The 13,707-nt window shown below is 42.2% G+C and overlaps 1 protein-coding gene across 31 annotated transcripts in view; it reads right to left on the reverse strand.

The window, feature by feature from the left end:
• The window catches only part of HYCC2 (hyccin PI4KA lipid kinase complex subunit 2), an 83,325-nt gene that overhangs the window by 62,841 nt on the left and 6,777 nt on the right, over nt 1-13,707 (reverse strand). For 8 of the 31 annotated variants that reach the window (XM_078328095.1, XM_035305274.3, XM_078328107.1 and 5 more), the window contains exon 2: nt 2,276-2,348. The exons of 8 other annotated variants lie outside the window; for them this stretch is intronic. The gene's annotated coding sequence lies outside the window, so the exon portion shown is untranslated. Of the gene's footprint in view, nt 1-216; nt 1,349-2,275; nt 2,349-3,308; nt 3,357-13,707 lie in introns of all 31 variants that reach the window. 15 more of the 31 variants (XM_035305277.3, XM_017973630.4, XM_078328102.1 and 12 more) reach the window with 5 other exon arrangements.

Consider the following 13,707-nt stretch of genomic DNA (forward strand, 5'->3'; position numbering starts at 1 on the left):
AAGTTTCAACATACGTAAAAAAAAGATGATGGCATTCAAAGTATGGTTTCTTTTTTTTTTTAAGTATGGTTTCTAACCACAACAAAAATAAGCTACAAATCATTAACAACAATAAAAATAATAAATAAAAACCTAGAAAAACAACTACCTGGAAAATTAAAATTCAATTTATTTTTTATTTTTTAAATTTAAAATTAAATAGAGATGACATCTCACCATGTTGCACAGGCTGGTCTTGCACTGGTCTTGCACTCCTGGGCTCAGGCAATCCTCCTGCCTCAGCCTCCCAAAGTGCTGGGATTATAGGCGTGAGCCACTGCACCGGGCCTAAAATTACATTTCTAAATTATCTATACATCAAAGAAGAAATCTCTCCAAAATATTAAAAAATAAGCTGGGTGTGGTGACATACACCTGTGGTCCCAGCTAATAAAGAGGCTGTGAGGTGAGAGGATTGCTCGAGCCCACGAGTTTAAGGCTGCAGTGAGCCACGATTGCACCACAGCACTCCAGCCTGGGCAACAGAGTGAGACCGTGCCTCAAAAAAAAATCCCCAAAAAACAACAACAACAAAAAAAAACCATGACAGTGTAAAATGGACACATTTCTTTAAAAATACAAATTACTAATGCTGAAAGAAACAGAATATCCAAATAGCCCCAAAGCAAATAAAGAAATGGAATGTATTATTAAAAATCTTTCCTCAGCCAGGTGCAGTGGCTCACGCCTGTAATCCCAGCACTTTAGGAGGCCAAGGTGGGCGGATCACCTGAGGTTGGGAGTTCGAGACCAGCCTGATTAACACAGAGAAACCCTGTCTCTACTAAAAATACAAAATTAGCTGGGCGTGGTGGCACATGCCTATAATCTCCACTACTTGGGAGGCTGAGGCAGGAGAATAACTTGAACCTGAGAGGCAGAGGTTGCAGTGAGTGGAGATTGGGCCATTGCACTCCAGCCTAGGCAACAAGAGCAAAACTCCATCTCAAAAAAAAAAATTTTTTTTTCCTTAAAGAAAATTTCAGCTGGGCGTGGTGGCTCACGTCTGTAATACAAGCACTTTGGAGGGCAAGACGGGAGGATCACCTGAGGTCGGGAGTTCAAGACCAGCCTGACCAAGATGGTGAAACCCCGTCTTTAAAAAAAAAGAAAGAAAGAAAATCTCAAGTATAGATGGTTTTAACAGTAATTTCTTCCCATTATGAGAGAAACCACAACAATCTTATAAAAGTCTTCCAGAGAATAATAAATATGCAGAGGAGGGAGAATCTCTTGAGCCCAGTAGGCAGAGGTTACAGTGAGCCAAGATTGCACCACTGCACTCCAGACTGGGTGACACAGCAAGACCCTGTCGAAAGAGGGAGGGGAGGGAGGGGAGGGAGGGAGGGAGGGAGGGAGGGAGGAAGGGAGGGAGGAAGGAAGGAAGGAAGGGAGGAAGGGAGGAAGGGAGGAAGGGAGGAAGGGAGGAAGGGAGGAAGGGAAGGAAGGGAAGGAAGGGAAGGAAGGGAGGGAGGGAGGGAGGGAGGGAGGAAGGAAGGAAGGAAGGAAGGAAGGAAGGAAGGAAGGAAGGAAAGAAAGAAAGAAAATAATAAAGGCTTCCTATTTTTAAGAAAATAATAAAGGCTTCCTATTTTTAAGAACATGGGCAATGAGGCTCATGTCTGTAATCCCAGCACTTTGGGAGGCTGAGGAGGGCTGATCACTTGAGGTCAGGAGTTCAAGATCAGCCAAGCGAACATGGTGAAAATCCATCTCTAGTAAAAATACTAAAATTAGCCAGGCATGGTGGTGGGCGCCTGTAATTCCAGGTATTCAGGTGGCTGAGGCACAATAATCACTTGAACCCAGGAGGTGGAGGCTGCAGTGAGCTGAGATCACACCACTGCACTCCAGCCTGAGGAACAGGGCATGACTCCATCTCAAAAAAAACACCAGTATAGCATAACAAAAATTAACACAGACATTACAAGGAAGGAAAATCACACACTAATTTCTCTCATGAACACAGATGCAAAAATACTCATGAATTAGCAAATAGAGTCTAGTACCATACATACAGAATACCATATATAAAAAAGAATTTACTCCAGGCATATAACAGCAGTTCAGGAGAAAATTCATATGATCATCCAAATAGGTATAGGAAAAGCATGACACGTTCAATATTCAGTTATGATATAAATGAAAAATTCATTTATATTGAAAAATTCATGAAGAATACCATAAAAAGCTGATAGCAAGCATCATAGTCAATGGTAAAATATTGAAAACTTACCCCTGGAGGTTGAAAACAAGACAGAGATGACCATTATCACCACTTCTATTCAACATTGTACTGGAAGGCCTAGCTAGCACAATAAGGCAAGAAAAACAAAAGGAATAAGGACTGGAAAAGAAGAAATGTTATTATTCGCAGATGATATAATTATATACCAAGAAAACCCGAAGAGTCTATAGATTATTAGAATAAGCGAATTTATCTAAGTTTCTGAATATATGGTTAATACATAAAATCAATTGTGTTTCTATAAACCAGCCACAAATTTTAAAAAATGCATTGTAACAATAGCATTAAAAAAATAAGACTAGAAATAAATCTAACAAAAGATGTGTAAGACTTCTACACTGAAAACAAGAAAACATTTTTGAGCCGGGCACAGTGGCTCATGTCTGTAATCCTAGCACTTTGGGAGGCCGAGGTGGGCGGATCACCTAAGGTCAGTAGTTCAAGACCAGCCTGGCCATCATGGTGAAACCCCATCTTTGTTTAAAAAAAAAAAAAAAAAAAAAAAGAAAACATTTTTGAGAGAAAATAAAGATAGTCTAAATAAAGCAGAGGATATACCACGTTCTTGAATTGGGAAGACTCATGGTTAAAGATGTCAGTTCTCCCTCAACCAATCACTCCCTTTAGGAAGCATGTGTACTGCCTAATCTGCCATTGCATGGGTTGGGGGTAGGAAAAGTGTAAGGTTGTGGCACAAAAGCCAGCCCAAAACTGATATTGGATCAAGACCATAGAGAACACCACCATCCTCAATCATGAGCCTAATACTAAAGAAAGAGAAAAAGTGTGAGGAGAGAAGGGCCTTCCATTTCTCAACAAGATGGAGTGACAGGAAGTGAATTTACTTTCTTGCCTGAATTTAAGACATGGAAGAAGGCCGGGCATGATGCTCATGCCTATAATCCCAGCACTTTGGGAGGGCAAGGCAGGTGGACCACTTGAGCTTAGGAGTTCGAGACTAACTTGCGCAACATGGTAAAACCCCCTCTCCACAAAAAATACAAAAAGGAGCGGTGTACACCTGTAATCCCAGCTACTTAGGAGACTGAGGCAGGAGAATCACTTCCGCCTAGGCAACAAGAGTGGAAAAAAACAAACACACACACACACACACACAGAGAGAGAGAGAGAAGAAAACATTTAATAAAGGCAGGTCACAATGGCTCACACTTGTTATTCCAGCACTCTGGGAGGCCAAGGCAGGAGGACTGCTTGAACCTAGGAGTTGGAGACCAGCCTGGGCAATACAGTGAGACCCTGTCTCTACAAAAACTTTTAAAAATTAGCCGGGCATGGTGGCACATGCCTGTAGCCCCAGCTACTCAGGAGGCTGAGGTGGGAGGATCATTTGAACCTGGGAGGTCAAGGCTGCAGTGAGCCATGACTGTCCCACTGCACTGCAGGCTGGGCAACAGAGTGAGACTCTGACTCAAAATTTAAAAAATATATATATATGAAACACAAGTTTTCAAGACACTAGATTACAGATGATGAAGAACAATGAAGTTGCCTCAACTTTCTTCCTGAAGACTTTCCAGGCTGCAGGGTAAGGAAGAGAAAGGCAAGTGAAATGTGGTAGACTCCCTGAGTTACGGAGGCAGAACTAAGTATAGGCAGACCAAAGTACTAGAGGACAGAGTAACGTGGAGAGCTATACTGAGAACAAACTCTGGAGATCTGCAAAGGATCCCTCTCTAGTAGTCAAATGAAAACTAATCAGCACACTGTGTGTGTGAGGAAATTACCAGAAGCCAGGAAAACAAGCACCAGAAAGATAAGAGGTAGCAGTGTCCGGAACTTACACAGGGCCAGAAATAGTGCCACTTCTCAACAATTGCACAGAAAATAGGGTCAAGTACACATAAGAGTTCTTCCTAAGTAATGAGGACTAACTAGCCCTAAAGTGAACACAGATCCAGTACTATCTATTAAATCTTAAAATCTTATTTTTTTTTTTTTTGAGACAGAGTTTCGCTCTTATCACCCAAGCTGGAGTGCAAATACATGATCTCCGTTCACTGCAACCCCTGCCTCCTGGGTTCAAGCAATTCTCCAGCCTCAGCCTCCTAAGTAGCTGGGGTTACAGGCACTCACCACCACACCCAGCTAATTTTTGTATTTTTAGTAGAGATGGGGTTTTACCATGTTGGCCAAGCTGGTCTTGAACTCCTGACCTCAGGTGATCTGTAAAATCAAAACCTGGAAGGATCAAACTATTTTCAAATAAATGTAACTGCATGCCAGAGCAGAGCTCAAAAACATTTATAGGAATACAAAACTAGCCCACACAATGCAAAAGTTTGAAAAGTGCTTGCATACTGGAGCTTTCCCTTCTCTCTACTTTTAATATCTAGCAGCCATATGAAGAAGCCAGGGCTAGCCTGATGAAGAGACATAGGCCGACCAACAGCCAGCACTATCCAATAAATGTGTGAGTGAAGCCATCTTAAATAACAGTCCCAGTCGAATGACATGAGTAATCTCAGGGAAGACCAGAAAAAGAACTGCCCAGATGCCCAAATTACAGACCCATAGAATTATGAGCAAATAAAATAGTTGTCATGTTAAGCTGCTAAATTTGGGGGCTATACAATAAAGGGTAACTAGTACATATGTTAAAGAGGGGAGCTGAAAAATCATTCATGAATCTACTATAAAATACATTAAAGAGTGTCCATCACTAGATAATGTTCAAAACAGATCTTATTAGCTGAGTACCAAGACATTCTGAAGAGACACTAAGTGCCAGGAACTAGCAACCAGCTCTTAGTTCAAAATGATGCAGGTTGGTATACTAGCATTAGAACTCAATGCAGCATTCCTTCCAGTTCTGCAGGCTGCAGAGGAGTCAGCCTACTGAAGAAAGTAATGAAAACAATGATTACCAAAAATCATAGTTGTCCATTTAAAGGTCCTGGATATCAATACTTTTAAATTATCCATATAATTTTAGTGTTGTCAATTATCTTTGTCCTTTTTTGGCTATCTGCCTGCTCTAGCTACCTGGGCTTTCTTGATGTTTCTTGAACATGCCAAACTCATTCTTGCCTAAGAGGCTTTGTGTTTCTATTCCCTTTGCTGCCCAGCTGCTCACATTGGTTTCCTTCTTCATCCAGTCTCTGTGCTCACTCCAAACAAATAAACAAACGAAAAACACTGGCCAGGCATGGTGGCTCATGCCTGTAATCCCAGCATTTTGGGAGACCAAGGCGGGTGGATCACAAGGTCAAGAGATAGAGACCATGCTGGCCAACATGGTGAAACCCCGTCTCTACTAAAAATACAAAAATTAGCTGGCTGTGGTGGTGCATACCTGCGCCAGTAACTATAGAGTCCCAGCTACTTGGGAGGCTGAGGCAGGAGAATTGCTTGAATCTGGGAGGCAGAGGTTGCAGTGAGCCAAGACCATGCCACTGCACTCCAGCCTGGCAACAGAGTGAGACTCCCTCTCAAAAAAACCCAAAAACAAAACAAACAAACAAAAAAACACTACTCATCACCGATCACAATCACTCCCTATTCCATGATCTGCTTTACTGTTCTCCACATTTACTTCTTCTTGTCTCCTACTAGAACATAAACTCCATGCAGGAGAATGTCTTCTTATTCACTACTAAATTCACATTCCCTATTTCAGCAGCTAGACAAAGCAGGTAGTCACTAAATGTACAGGGAAGCAAGAAGATTCCTATTCACCTAAGTGGTACTGGGGTCACAGCAGAGTAATGACCTCGGAAAATCCTCTCCTCCATAAAAGCAATAAGACACTGGTAAAAATTGTCAGAATGAACTTTTTCAGAACTTTGGAAATTAGCCAAAAGGTTAAAGCAATCTGGGAAGTGTTTATGTAGAAAAGTAGTTGAGGCTGGGCGTGGTGGCTCACACCTGTAATCCTAGTACTTTGAGAAGCCAAGGCAGGCAGATCATGAGGTCAAGAGATCAAGACCATCCTGGCCAATATGGCGAAACCCTGTCTCTACTAAAAATACAAAAATTAGCAGAGCATGGTGGCATGCACCTGTAGTCCCAGCTACCCAGGAGGCTGAGGCAGGAGAATCACTTGAACCCAGGAGGCAGAGGTTGCAGTGACCCAAGTTTGTAGCACTGCAATCCAGCCTGGCAACAGAGTAAAACTCCATCTCAAATAAAAGAAAAGAAAAAGGAAAAAAGAAAAGTAGTTGAATCTCTCAAGTAGCTGAGACTACAGGTATGTACCCACTGTGCCCAGCCTTCAAGGAGTTTTAACTTGCCCTATTCCCATCCCACCTCCCCAGCTCCACAGTAGCCTTTAAACAAACAGCCCACAATCACACCAAGAGCCTGACTGGCAGTCACTGAAGGTAACAGAATGGTCTGCAATGCCTTCAAAGCCTCATTCTTGGAAAACTAATTATTTGACCTGTCTGGTAGCTTCTGGAAGACCCTGATATGGTTTGACTGCATCCCCATCCAAATCTCATCTTGAATTGTAACTCCCACAATTTCTACATGTCATTGAAGGAACCTGGTGGGAGGTGATTAAATTATGGGAGCAGATCATTCCTGCATTGTACTTGTGATAGTGAATGAGTCTCATGAGATCTGATGGTTTTTAAAATGGGGAGTTTCCCTGCATAAGCTCTCCCTTTGCCTGCTACCATCCATGTAAGATGTGACTTGCTCCTCCTTGCTTTCTGCCATGATTGTGAGGCCTCCCCAGCCACATGAAACTGTAAATCCATTAAACCTATTTTTCTTCCCAGTCTTGGGTATGTCTTTACTAGCAGCATGAAAATGGACTAATACAGATTCCACGTGCAAGGTTGTCTTTGACTTGAAGATCAACCAGTGCAAATAGTCTTTTCCCTATGGGCATTTGTCCAAAACAGGAACAGTTATTTAATATCCTCATTGCCTGAGGCAGTGGAGATAGTTAGGGCAAACAACAGGCCAACCAAAAAGCCTAAAAAGAAAAGCTGGGATTCAGGCACAATGGCTAATGCCACTTTGGGAGGCCAAGGCAGGCAAATCACTTGCGATTGGGAGTTCAAGACCAGCCTGGCCAACATGATGGTGAAACCATGCCTCTACTAAAAATAGAAAAATTAGCTGGGCATGGTGGCACACACCTGTAGTCCCAGCTACTCAGGAGCTCAGGAGGCTGAGGCAGGAGAATTGCTTGAACCTGGAAGGGGAGGTTGCAGTGAGCTGAATTCACACCACTGCCCTCCAGCCTGGGCAGAGTCAGACCCTCTCTCAAAAACATCCAACCAACCCAGAAAAGAAAAGCTGGGAAATGAGATGTCCATAATGGACTTTGAAAAGCTCCAATAAATTCCTGGGAATCCAGAAGGCCATATTCATGCACAGGGATGTATACTCAGAGCTATATATATATACTCTCAGGAAAAATCTGAGAAGCCCTTAAAATCTCCTTAGGGGCTCTGCATACAACTCATTACTGGAGAATTAATGGCATCTTTTGCAACTCTATTGAGAGAGGATTCTTGCAGCTTGAACCAGGTTTCTTCCAGACTTCATTCCACATGCCTTTTGCTTTGCTGATTTTGCCTTGTATCATCTCATTGTAATAAATCGTAACTGTGAATATAATAACTTGAGTCCTGAGAGTCCATATTGCAAACCATGAAATGTGGGAATGATCTTGAGGGACCCTCAACAAAGCTCCTAAGCCCTTTTGACATAAACCTAGTAAATGGGCCAGGCTCTGTGGCTCACGCCTGTAATCCCAGCTCTTATGGAGGCAGAGGCAGGAGGATAGCTTGAGCCCAGGAGCTCAAGACCTGCCTGGGCAATATAGCGAGACCCCATTCTCCACAGAAAAGAAAAAAACAAAAAGACAAAAAAAAAAAAAAAAAAAACCTAATAAATGAAGATAATCTCAAGAAGTTCCAGGCTTACCTTGTACAAATCCTGCCCTAGGCCTAGAATCAGACATTTCCTCACCAAGGAACCCCATTCAGTAGGAAATAATATTTTAAAGACTACATTCTGGGTGCTAAAGTTTGGGTGCATCTTAAATACAATTTACTCCCATTTAGTGATGTGGGGGTGGAGAGAGGAAAGGATCCATTCCTTGTATTTCAAGTAAAAGAATTTTTTCCTAGGCCGGGCGCGGTGGCTCAAGCCTGTAATCCCAGCACTTTGGGAGGCCAAGGCGGGTGGATCACGAGGTCAAGAGATCAAGACCATCCTGGTCAACATGGTGAAACCCCGTCTCTACTAAAAATACAAAAAATTAGCTGGGCATGGTGGCACGTGCCTATAATCCCAGCTACTCAGGAGGCTGAGGCAGTAGAATTGCCTGAACCCAGGAGGTGGAGGTTGCGGTGAGCTGAGATCATGCCATTGCACTCCAGCCTGGGTAACAAGAGCGAAACTCCATCTCAAAAAAGAAAAAAAAAAAAAACCAACATGTTGGATATACAACCTGTTTAGGTATGCAGGCACAAAATTAAAGTAGAAAAATAAATTCCAAGAAAATATGCTGAATTTTTACATTTTAATTTTCTGAGATGAGTTCTTGCTATGTTGCCCAGGCTAGTCTTGAACCCCTGGCATTAAGCAATCCTCCTGACTTGGCCTCTCAAAGTGCTGGGATTACAGGCATGAGCCACTGCATCTGGCCTATGTTGAATTTTAGAATAAACCTTTCAAATCCTGAATAAACACATGTTTAAAGCAGTTGGTATTCAAAGAGTTGAGTCAAGAAATGCAGGGTCTAGATCTGGTGGCATTTTTAACCTCTAAAAGAATTCCTGGCCAGGTGTGGTGGCTCATGCCTGTAATCCAAGCACTTTGGGAGGCCTAGGCAGGCAAATCACCTGAGATTAGGAGTTCGAGACCAGCCTGACCAACATGGACAAACCCCGACCCATCTCTACTAAAAACACAAAATTAGCCAGGTGTGGTGGCACACGCCTATAATCCCAGCTACTCAGGAGGCTGAGGTAAGAGTGTCTCTTGAACCCAGGAGGCGGAGTTTGCAGTGAGCCAAGATTGTGCCATTGCACTCCAGCCTGGGCAACAAGACCGAAACTCTGTCTCAAAAAAAAAAAAAAAAAAAGAATTCCTTACTTATAAGCTCTTCTTAAAGGCAAAAATATTTGAAATATTGGCATCTTTTTTTCTTTTGTGTTTTTTCCCCAAATTTTTTTTTATTGTGGCAAAACACACTTAACAAAGAATTTACCATCTTAACCATTTTTAAGTGTGCATTTCAGTAGTATTAAACATTCATAATGTTGTACAACCATCTCTTTTCATCTTGTAAACTAAAACTCTAGGCTAGGTGCAGGGGATCATACCTGCAATCCCAGCACTTTAGGAGGCCAAGGAAGGCAGATCATTTGAGCCTAGGACTTTGAGACCAACCTGGGCAACATGTAAAACCTTGTCTCTATAAAAAACACAAAAATTAGCTGGACATGGTAGTGCATACCTGTAGTTCCAGCTACTCCAGGGACTGAGGTGAGAGGATCACTTGAGCCCAGAGTTTGCGGTTACAGTGAGCTACGATCATGCCACTGCACCCCAGTATTGGTGACAGAGTGAAACCCTCTCTCTAAAAACATAAACATAAAATTAAAAATGAAGGACAAGTTATCATATCTCAGACAGCCACCACCACTTAGAAAGAAGCACAGTGCTGTGAGCAGTGGCTTATGCCTGTAATCTTAGCTACTCAGGTGGCTGATGTGGGAGGATCACTTGAAGCCAGTAGTTCAAAACCAGATTGGGCAACATAGAAAGACCCTATCTCTAAAATAAAAATAAAATAAAGAAGCACAATGCGTGGTGGAACTCTTTAAATTCTGGAAATAACATAAACCATATTTTAGTGTGCTGCTCTGCCCATTTCCTGAATAATTCATTAAGCTGCCAGTTTTAAATGGGGCCTAGGACATGAGAAAGCAAAACGTCAAGATACTTTGCCATTTGGGCCTTAAGATCCAGCAAATTCAGTGTATTCAAAGTGTCTGTGGTAGAAGTAGCTGTATAAAGCTACCAGTAGGCCCTGATAGGAGAATCACAACACACAGCACCAGGCACAAAAGTCCATCTAAAGCAAGATTTCTTAACCTTGGCACTACTGGCATTTTAATCACCCTTGACATTGTGAGAGGCTGTCTTTTACACGATAGGATGTTTAGCAGCATCCCTGGCCTCTTCCTACTAGATGCCATTAGCACTCCCCTGAAATATGACCAACAAAATGTCTGTAAACATTGTCAAGAGTCCCTTGGGGAGCAACACTGCCCCTGGGTAAGAATTACTGCACTGAAGAAAGCTATCCTTTCTCTGCAGATGACTTCTCTCCTTTTGAGAAATAGCTCCTTGCTTGGCTTTTGAGCCCCACAGAGACTGACCATGTGACCCGACATACTCTCAAGAAGTGAGTGTTCTGATCCACCAAGCCATAAAGCTATATGTGCTGGGGGCATTCCATCATTAAGTGGAAGTGATATTGTGTGTCAGATATTAGTTTTTCCTGTCCTTCAGGGAACATGGGAGGACTTTATTTCTCTATCCTCTTTAAGTCAAATGTGACCTTATGACTTTCCTTGACCAAAGAACAAAAATTATTTTTGTGGAAACATTTATGTGCCAGTATGCAATTCTCCAGCCTGTTCTTCTCTTGTCACTATGATAACGGAAGCAGAGATAAATATAGATATGCAATGCTGACCCATCAAATAGAACAGCTGCCTGGAATCACCCAACTTGCAACAGATTTTACATGAGAATAAATAGATCTCTCTTTTTAAAATTTTAAGCTATTATTTCAAGGTTGGTTGTTACCACTACATAACCAACTAATCATGACAATGGTTAAAATATGAGGTTAGAGGAGGCTCCAAAAGCACAAGTAAGCTAAAGGAACAAATGGCTCAGACACCCACAACACTTACTTCTACTAATCAACTCTTCCTTAATCTATGGCCTTGTAGAGTTCCCTAAGATCAAATGAGAGCAGGAAAAAAAAAAAAAAAAAAAAAAAAAACTTAGGCCTGGTTTACACACGGTTGCATACAATATGCTGGCATTGACTTTACAGAGAAAGTGACCCTACAGGACAGGAGAAAGGGAACTCCCAGTAAGCAGAACTTCAAACAGTATCTCATTGTTCACTATATCTGAAGAGACCAAAGGTATGGATCTAGTGGTTTGGCTAAATGGCTTTGGTCATCAATATTTGCTCAACAGGCTCATAAACAAAACGGTCTTGTCAGCAGGAATAGAAATTATACCCTGGCTCAACACAGACTTTTCCTCACCAACGCTGATCTATAATTCCATGATATGCCAAGCTGTCTCACACCTCACACATTTTCTTATGCTACACTCCTCCCTGGAATGCCTTTCAACTACCCTCTATCCTAACTATCCTCCCTTTCTTCTAACACTGAGACCAACAGTGGCCTTCTCTATAAAGCCCTTTCATAGTATACAAACCTGCATCAATTCAAACCCCTCTCCTTCCTCTTTATTCAGAAGTTCTCAACATAGGGTCCACATTTCCCCAGGGATCTATAATAAAACTCAAACTTTGATAAGAAGAAAATTGTATCACTCTTTTTACCAAACTCTAACTAAAATTTTCAATTTCATTAGATTGTGAGTATAGGCAAAACAATAAAACAAATAACCATAATATTTTTGTGATTTGGTCACCAATAGAAATCACAGGTATTAGGCCATGCACGGTGGCTCACGCCTGTAATCCCAGCACTTTGGGAGGCCAAGGCAGGTGGATCACTTGAGGTCAGGAGACCAGCCTGGCCAACATGGTGAAACCCCATCTCTACTAAAAGTACAAAATTAGCCAGGCATCACAGTGCACGCCTGTAGTCCCAGCTACCTGGGAGGCTGAAGCATGGGAATCACCTGAACCTGGAAGGCGGAGGTTGCAGTAAGCCCAGATCACACCATTGCACTCCAGCCTGGGCAACAGAGCCAGACTCCATCTCAAAAAAAAAAAAAAAGAAAAAAAGAAAGAAGGAAAGAAAATAAATCACAGGAATTTTCAAATCAAATTAGATACACTTGTTGTTTATCACTATGTCATAACACTTTCTCTGGTCAGAGAGCTTCTGCTCTACCCTGGATAAAAATGTTTCCAATCTCATCTGCCCAGATATTTGGCTAAACATTTTCCTAGGTGTTTCCATTATGAGATTAACATTTAAATCTATAGTCTGAGTAAAGCAGATTGTTCTCTGTAATGGCAATGGTGGGTGTCATTTAATCAGTGGAAAGTGTGAATAGAAGAAAAAGGCTAAGCCTCCCCCAAGTAAGAGAGTTTGTTCCTCCTGCTTAAGGACATTGGCTTTTTTTCTTTTTCTTTTCTTTTTTTTTCCCTCTGCTTTAGGCTTTGTTTTACTTACTGCAAGAGGGACACTGGCTTTCTCCTGTCTTTAAAATCAAACTGAAACATCAGCTCTTCAGTGTCTCAAGCCTGAGTGAGTACTACTATGTTATCTCTGGTTCTCAGGCATCTGGTTCTCAGACATATAGTGTCTGACTGGAACTATACCATCAGCTCTCCTGATTCTCCAGCTTGCCAAATACCCTGCAGATCTTGGGACTTAGCCTCCTAAATCGTGTAAGCAAATTCCTATAATAAACCTTATAATAAATCACACACACACACCCTAATTGGTTCCGTTTCTCTGGAAAACCGTGATGAAGATAGTTTCTGACTTGTTCAGAATGACCTAAGGATATACGCAGAATTCATCTCTTATTATCTCTTAGAACAAGAATCCAAGTTAAAGATGGGAATGCCTGGCCTTGGTATAAGGCATTCCATTACCATGCCTTCTTCAGTAGAACAGGGCACTTAAGAAAGACTGGTGGCTAGGCAGATACCCAAACAGAGAGCAAACATCAATCTCTCTTCTTAATGACAGAGAGTGACTCTTTCAGGACCTCCTTATCTTGGCCTTCAGGCAAGAAAAAAACCCCTTTCTTTTCCCCTCAAGGAGCAGGGAATCGTTTATTTCTTTCTATTAATACTGTGCTTCCAAAGAAGTCCTCTCCTCTTCTCCCTCTTAAACCTCATAAATTGATGGGGTGGGCAGAATCATAAAGGCAATTAGTCACAACAGCCCATAGTACTCGATACCTTCTGTTCTCAGAAACCTGTGTGCAGATTGAAGAATTCTCTTATTGGGCGGGTGTGGTGGCTCACACCTGTAATCCCAGCACTTTGGGAAGCTGAGGCGGGTGGATCACCTGAGGTCAGGAGTTCAAAACCAGCCTGGCCAACATGGTGAAACCCTGTCTCTACTAAAAATACAAAAATTGGCCAGGTATCACTAATCCCAGCTACTTGGGAGGCTGAGGCAGAAGAACTGCTTGAACACGGGAGGCGGAAGTTGCAGTGAGCAGAGATCACGCCACCACACTCCAGCCTG

The sequence above is a fragment of the Callithrix jacchus genome, chromosome 6, assembly GCF_049354715.1.
Source record: "Callithrix jacchus isolate 240 chromosome 6, calJac240_pri, whole genome shotgun sequence".
NCBI classification, from domain to species: domain Eukaryota; kingdom Metazoa; phylum Chordata; class Mammalia; order Primates; family Cebidae; genus Callithrix; species Callithrix jacchus.